General features: G+C 46.8%; 1 long non-coding RNA gene across 1 annotated transcript; it reads left to right on the top strand.

Moving 5' to 3' along the window:
- The first annotated feature begins 1,103 nt into the window (after positions 1-1,103).
- Positions 1,104-6,907, top strand: LOC137861206 (uncharacterized). Its single transcript, XR_011099468.1, has 2 exons — positions 1,104-1,279; positions 4,007-6,907. It is a non-coding gene; the product is annotated as an uncharacterized lncRNA (long non-coding RNA).
- Positions 6,908-8,168: the final 1,261 nt, after the last annotated feature.

An 8,168-nucleotide genomic window follows, 5' to 3' on the forward strand; every position in this document is an offset into this window, starting at 1 on the left:
TCTGGTTTCTTTTCTGTCTCCTGCCACATTTCTGACACCACCTGACCTTGTTGTATTGGCTTTCCTTTCCTGGGAAGAAGAAGAAACGGGGAGCTTTGCCTCTATAGTGTCAGAAAACCTTTCTGCCTGAGCAGAACCACAATGTCCCACCCAAGGATGTCCCCGAGGCTATGAGCAGGTGCTGGCAGCAGCAGATAACCACCTTTATTAGCTCTGGGAAGAGCTGGGCCTGCCTTAGCTATGCTTGGAAGCAGTGGCCAGCCGGTCAGTGCCCCAGTGGAAATACCTGCTCAGGGCTTGACGGCAAAGAAACAAATAAGTGAGCCAATATTTGGCTACAGTCCTTGGCCACATGTGTTAATTCCATCAAATTAATGCTGGCCACAGGTTCTTGTGACAACCCTAGCCCAAACAACAATGCAGAGGAGATGTGAATGGGCAAAAAATAAAACTTCCTGGAAACCTTATTTTTCCTAAAGTCTTGGGGAGCAAAAGAAGAGCAATAGGTACTGTGCTTGGAGGGTGATGCCAGGCACTTGTGGCAGGCTCACCAACACCAGCAGGTCCATTTTGTCATCCCCCTATCTCTGCTGTGATGTTTTGGCGAGGTTTGGGCAGTGGGAGGCTGCAGGGGTGGCCTCTGTGAGAAAAACCCAGAAACTGCTTTAATCTGTTATCAATAGGCAAGAAATTATATTAATCTCCCTATGCTGGGGCTGTTTTGCCTGGCTGTTTTAGCCAGGCCCCAAGTTGGGGCTCACAGGGCTGGAGGCAGTGGGGGAGCCCCGAGATGTGCCCAGGACCGTGTGGGGAAACGGGCTCAGGGTGCAGGGAGCCCCTGGGCCACCCCCGGGTGGGATTTTCGGTGCTTTTTGGTGATCAGCGCCGTGCCCAAGCTGGTAGGGGCAGGCGGCTGGGTTAGGAGCAAGAGGCACTCGTGTTTTTTTCCCGAAAGTGGAAAAAAACTCGGTTAGTGCTTTGTGGGCTGAACGGGGCAGTTCGCACCTCTAAGCGTTTCTTTTGTGCCCCACAGGTGAAGGCAATCGGCAACGCCGGCCTCTGCCCATCCTCTGCGCTGAACCTGCGGGGCCAACAAAGGAGCACAGGGCTTTGCTGTGCTGGGCCTGTAGGGCCAGCAGTATAAAAGAGCCGTGGATGTTGCTGCTCTGGTCCTGTAGGGCCGGCAGTGATGGAGCTGTAGGGTTTTGCTACCGGCACGACGGCTGCAGCTGATGGGGGTGCAGAAGAGCACCCTGAGAGGAGGCAAGGCCTCGAGCAGGTACCATGCGCTAACCGCGGCGTTTCACACCGTTAAGTTTGGTTTGTGCTTTGAAAAGAAAAATTAGGTGTTGGAAGGGTCCCTGTGGCCCCTCTGTGCTGCTTGAGCCTCCTGGTGCTGCCCCAGCAGAGCCCAAAATGTTGTTTCTGCCCGGAGCAGGCAGGAAGGGAGCAGGGGAAGGGGCTCCCCCCGGGTTCCCAGAGCAGCAGGGCGGGGGGCAGCCATCCTGCTGGGGTGCCTGGTGGTGGGGAGAGGTCTTGGCAAAGGCAGGCTTACAACTTGCAGTGATTTAAGCAAGTTGCATTTATTTAGCAAGTATATTTCGCTAACGGATTAATTGTGTGGGTGTCTATATGTGCTGGGAAAGGCAATACTGTTTACTGGCATCGTACTATAAATGGTTGCTAACTTCTAATTCACTGCTTGATAAATATCATAATTGATACCACAATATGTTAGCATGCAAAGCATGAGCTTCTCTTTCCTATGGATTTATTTTCATGCACAAGCAGCTTGGAGAAACCTCCTTTCAAAGACCAGGAGATCTTTGCATCTTTCTTCCACATTGCTAAGAGAGTAGGACATCTTCTTAAAAGAAATAGCTACCACGGAGCTTTTGTTTGCAGAAATAAAATATTAAAATTAAGTGTATTTCTTGCAGAGCTGGACTGAATAACTCATAGGTATATTAAATTTGCCTAGTTGATCATTGTGGGAGCCGGTCAACAAACCTGAGTGCTGCTTTTTGTCTGAGGAGATAACAGAAGACTTGTGTTAAATGGTGGGAATGTTGTCATTGGGGCAGGGTGTGGAGGAGAATCCTTCCTGTTAAGCTGTGGTAAAACTTAGAGGAAAAATATGCTTTTAGCCATATGTGAGGTTAGAGGAATTAGATGGAGTAGTGCAGGAAGGTGAGGTGACTGCAGTATTGCACTTCACTTTATCAAAAAACTAGTTTTAGACACGAATTTTAAATGTTCATCTGCAATATATTTTTATGTTTAGACTCAGGTTCAGACCCTCAAATTTTATTTAGGTGATGGATTTCTGTTGAAATGAGTAGACATTTAGCACTAAGGTAGCACTGAAATACGAATGCAGTACTTTAGGACTCATTTTATGTTGTGTGTAGAGCCTGGGGTTCTGATCCCCCTTGTTAACCCTTGTGCAGGTTTTCTGATTCATGAATATCTTGGAGTAATAATTTGGTATAGGTTTTGTTCCTTCTTAAATTGGAGATTGATTTAAGCAGAAAATCCTGCATAGGGATTTTACAGACATTTAAACTTATTGTTAGTCATATTCGTTAGCAAATGGCTTTTGTTCTTTTCATTTCTTTTTGACACAGTAGCCCTCATTTCAGGGCCAGCAAGGTCTCTTGCAGTCTTATTTCCTCAGGGTACAACAGGCTTTGAGGAACAGTTTGCCTGCAGATGGCTGTTTCTTTTCCAGTTTTCCTGGTATTTTGTTTTCAGCTTTTGGAGGTCTGAGGTTTATGGCTGTGTGTGTGTGTGTCTGCAGGCGCTTAATAGTGGGGTGTCTGTATTTGTTTTGGTGTGTGTGTATTTTTTTGTTCTTAAGGCAGAACTGTTTTGTTATGTCTGGGCTCAATTTCCTATTGAGGGGACTGTTGGTTTTAGTAGCAAAATGGGATTAGGCAAGGTTTCACAAAGAAAGTAACTATTTTCTGCTTTCTGGCATTGTGCCTTCAGAGAATGTGAATATCCACGGTCCTCTGAGATGAAGTTTGCTTTTTAGAGAGAAGTAGATGCCTAACATTAGGTTGGGAGGATTGCCATATATCCAATCTGGGCTTGAGTATTAATTACACATTTTAGATTCAAATCACCCATTTTGCACAAAACCTTGATGTTATCCTGATGTTCCCTACTGAAAAAGTTCCCCTGCTCTATCTGTTGGATTCATGTACCGAGGTTCTGGATTTTGTTTGTGTGTGGTATCAAAATAAAGGCAATTTCCCCTTCTAGACCTGTGAACTTTATCTCGTTGTTCTCTTTGACTTTCATTACCTGTTTATAAATAACATTTGCTTGAATTGGTGGGTCATGTGGAGTTGCCAAAGCATTTTATTATTTAGCATCAAAAGATGGCATATGCCGTGGGACCAGCAGGATCCTGGCTACCTGGAAACCTTTACAAGCCCCTCTTTTGCAGAGATGATGCCTTGTTAGCTCTGTACATCCCACCCGCTTGACCCAGGTGTTTTAAGAAGAAAGCTTGTCTCCAGAGGTTAGTCTGCAGGTGGCAGCAACAATCTTTCCCTGCAGCAGCTGGAAGTGCTGCAGCAGCCTTCATTGATTCCTGCGCATAATTTGGCTCCTTAGAAAACCAGCTCGGTGGTAAAACAGACAACTGTAAGCAGAGAGTGCAAAGATTGTCGTCTAACAACTGGCATGTGGGGACACTCTTCGTTTTCTCCTCCTTTTTCTTCTCCTTAAGAGAAATTCAGATGGCTGGAAGGAAAAAAAGACTGCATTGCACAGTACCAGACATACGCAAGAAATCACATTTATGTGTGGTGATTGGTTAGTCTGGCTGGGTTTGTCTGAGTCCTCTATTGAGCAGCTTTAGGCTTTTTGTGCTTCTGGGTGTGTATTTTTTTTTTCCTCCTGTTCATTCTGTGCTGTACTCTGATAGCGAGGAGCTGTTATTTCACGATACCAGTAACCAAAGACAGCAAGTCATTTTTGTGCATTGTTATTCCAGGCAGAGACACAGACCTCTGGGCTCTGGGGATTTGAGTGCTTCGTACATGAACTTCCTGGCTGCGAGAGGCATCGCTTTCTGAAACTCCTGGTGCTGGCTGTCGTACCTGTCCACGCGCTTCGTGCTGTGACCCCAGGAGCCCACCTGCGAGTGCTGCTTTGATCGTTTCTGTTCAGTCTGTGTGCTACTTGCTGCAGCTCTCAAATTCTTCAGTACTGTCACTCACACAGAGGACTGCTCCCATGTGGAAATGTGTTTCCTGGGGGAGTTCTGCCTGAAGTGGGGAAGCATGGTCTGTAGGTGGATGGCAAGGTTTTGGGGGATGGTTAGAGCTGCAGGCGCTGTCCGGTGGCTGGGCTCGTACCAGCAGGCATGCTTCTCCTGTCTCTGTTGAAGACCTGAGAGAACTTCCTTAGTGTAGCAGATTGTGTGATTTATTTTATTTATTTTTTTGCTTGGCCACCAGGTGGGCTGAGCGTATGACCACCCTATGTGCTCCAGCTGCTGACAGCCAGCCCAGGGAGCAATGCCCTCAGACCCATCCCATTGGCAGAAGGCTGCCACCACCAAATGGGAAGGTAGGGTGCTTTTTGCAGCCAAAGACTCTGGGGTTATCCCTCTTACAGATCTGGGTCACCCTGCTGTCAGATGACCCCTTCAAAGTCTAGAACTGGCACAAATCAGAGGTCAAGTAGGAGCTAATGTGCTGGTTAATGCTGATTGTGCCTCAGGTGGGACACATCCGAGATAACATTCTGTTGCTCGCTCATGTGCAGCCAGTTACAGTATTAGCTCCTTAGCACAAGCTGGAGGAATACTGTTAGTGGTACAACATGTTGTTGCAGCAACAGTTTACACCGTGTAGAACAGCAGTGGTACATGCAGATCAGGTGCTCGAGACTTAGAAAAAAATGCGTGGACTGGTTTGATACCTTCCTGTTGGGAAGGATGTGGTGAATATAAATCCAGGCTGGGGAGAGGAGGCTGGAGGAGCCTTTTGGCATCCCACAAGCTGACAGTGCTGCGGAAGGTGAGTGGCAATGCACAAAATTGTGTGAAACTCCAAATATTTGAAACTCCAGCACCTTGGATCTCTGGGGGTTGATGCAGTCCCCTTGTGAGTGGAGGCAGTGCTGCTGTGCTCCGAGGGTCTGTGCTGCCTGACAGGAGAGAAAGGTGTGAATCTCCATCTCTCCTCTTCCTCCTTCCCCATGATCTGCCTGGGGTCACCCAAGGGAGGGGTAGCTCTCTGCAAAGCCATAGGATTGCATTTGATGTGGTTAAAGGAAACAGAGTTCCTTCTGGTTCAGAACTGGGCCCTCTTCTTCCCCTATGAACTGCCCTTGGAGACATTAAAATGCATTTTACTTATTCTTGCACAAATGATTTGCTAATTGACATAATCATGACACCAGACTGATTTGAGTGGATTGTTGCAGAACACAAAAACATGGGGAGGAAAATTGGGAAAATATCAGCAGAAAGTACTCCAACTTTTTCTTTTTGCTTCTCTTTCACTGAGCCGACTTTTCATTTCAGACCTTTCTTTAACTTTATTTTTGAGAAGTTTAGAAATGTTCCAAACAGACCTTTTCAATTTTGTTGAAGCAGATATTGTAGTCAAGCCAGAATAGGTTTCCCTTTGCTCTCTTCTTCTCACCCCCAACTTTCACAATGTGCAAATCAATCAAAGAGGAAAAAAAAAATGTATTGTTTGCCTGGACTCCTCATCTAGCGGCTCCTGGGTAGGGCAAAGTGATTGGATTTGTGACCCCTTGGTTGAAAATGCCTGGTTGACAACACTCACTTTTTTCCTTTCTCCGGCTGAGGGGAATGACAAGATCCTCTAGCTGCCCTTGGCGTGGGTGTGAGTCGGTACAGAAAGCTCTGCCTGTCCCTGCACGGAGAGATGTTTGGCATCTCTAATTCCAGCAGAAAGGAGGAAGTGGTCAGTGCAGGTGAATCCGCTGGAGCAGAGGATCAGTAGGCGTTAGCTCCTGAAGGAGAGTGATGGGTGATGCATTAAGGTGTGCTGCTGTGTGTTTGAGCAGCCTGATGGTACAGTGCTTTAATTACTGTTTGTGCATCCTGTGACACTTCTGTTTCTTCTGCTGCCCTTGCAGGAGCATTAAATGCTCCCAGCTGAAGCAATACCAACATGGACTTTGGGAAGTCTTTTCCCAATACAGCATCTCCTCAGGTTTGGGTCTAATTTGGGTTTGTAAGGGTCCTGCACCGGAGAGGGATGAGTTAAACTGGAGCATCATAATGCTTCTCCAGCCAGCCCTTTTAGCAGTGCTAGCCTTCCAGCAGCTCCCAGGGGTAGCCTGTGTCTTTACCATCTTCCCCTGGTAGTTGTGCAATGAGTGACCCCAGGCTGTTATTAACAGTGTGATGGACTTCAGCTGCTCACAGTCAAATGGGCCCAATCCTCTGCTGTAGCTGTCTGTCGTTGGGCTCAGGCAGGTTCACAGAGCTTCGGTGATGCAGAATGGACAGCAGCCAACTGTAGAAAACAGATAAATACATAAATAATAGATGCATTCATCCTCCTCTGCCAGATTATCCGAATGGGTAATGCAGTCAATGAAATTGATAAGAAGTAATTGAGTAAAGACATGGGATTCCTTTTTCTTTTTTTAATTCTAAGCAAAAGAATCTGTTCAAAGGTTTCTCTTGGTCTTTTTAGTTTAGGGTTGGGATTTGGATTATTATTACTCATTTGTGGCTGGTGAGATGTGGATCACAGGATAGGAGCTGGAAAAGTCCTGAGCCTCCCTGTTGGGGCATGCAGGCAGACACTTGCCGACCGAGTGCCAAAGAGATTGTGAGTAAATAGACAAATTGCTAGTGGCACAATTTCTTGGAAATAAACCTAGCAAATTAGACTTGTTAAAGCAACTGCTGAAACGTCTAATGCCATTGAATTGTCAAAATAGAGAACTGCAAAGATCCTCGCTTAATTTACATATCACCAAAGCAAAAATAATGGGAAAATAATGAGCAATTATTGTCCCTGGCTCTCTGTATTCATTAGCTGAAGTTAAGACATTTATCAATATGAAATTAAGGTGACGAGGTGTGCGTGTGGCACAATTATGTAGGTCAGCCAGAACTAGAGGAGGTGACGAGGAGGTGTAGAGGCACCCATTAGAGACTGCAAATGGGAGCACCAGTAACACCCCTTGTTGCAAGAAGTTGCGCATCAGGAGGAGCTGTCAGGACTACTGCAGTGTTTCAGCAGGGTCCAGGACACTCGGAAGGGGGAGTGATGTAGTGTTGGGAAGGGAGCAACGGGATCTGGTTTGCGTGCAGGATGAGTCTCCTCCAAATATTGAGGAGCGGGGTAGAACATCGCACCTGGGTCTGGTGTGTGTCAGTGGTGCCTGCCAGCTCTGGGTGGTTGCTGAGCATCCTGTTGACAACATGAGCCCTCCAGAAGCTGCTGTAGCTGGAAGGGAGACCCTGCCAAAACATACCAAGTGTATATGTGGGATATGCTGGGTTAGAGGATATATTTTCTTGTAGAAGCCAGAGAAATAATTTACTCTGGGGTGAAAATTTGGAGAGTGCTCTCCATCCCCTCCTATCTGTGAGTTTGACCCCAGCAGAAAATAATTGGTACTGGAATAAACACTGCTAAAAGCTGGGCTGCCTGTGGCCACAGGCTGTCTCTGAACTGCAGGTGTAACAGCCCTGCAGGCAGGAGAGGCTTCTGCTGTGCCTTGGCTTCCACCAGGAATGGTTCTTCTGACCTTTACACCCACCCTCCACTGCCACGGTAGTGATTACTGCTGGAGCCAGTGAGGCAATTCGCAGGGCTGAGCACGGTTTGACTAGCACAATTCCAGGCTCTGCAATGAGGTTTGACAGATGCTATCAGTGTATCTCCCCATAAATAAATATGTAATCGGGCTGCGTGCTACACTTTCACATCCTGAGGAAGAAATTCTGACACTCCTGTCCTTTTATCTCTCGCATCCCTCGGCAGCTGTGAAAAACCCTCTGACCTCGGATGCTCATTTTTTATCATTTCATTTCAGCAGGAGTTGGTGCCTGTGGAGTTCTGTTACTCCATGTTATGAAGGAGGAGGAAAGCAGCGGGCGTTTTGTTTAAATTCTTAATTGCAGGCACAGCAGGATTATGGAAATGTCAAGAGGG

Source organism: Anas acuta, chromosome 9 (assembly GCF_963932015.1).
Source record: "Anas acuta chromosome 9, bAnaAcu1.1, whole genome shotgun sequence".
NCBI lineage: Eukaryota > Metazoa > Chordata > Aves > Anseriformes > Anatidae > Anas > Anas acuta.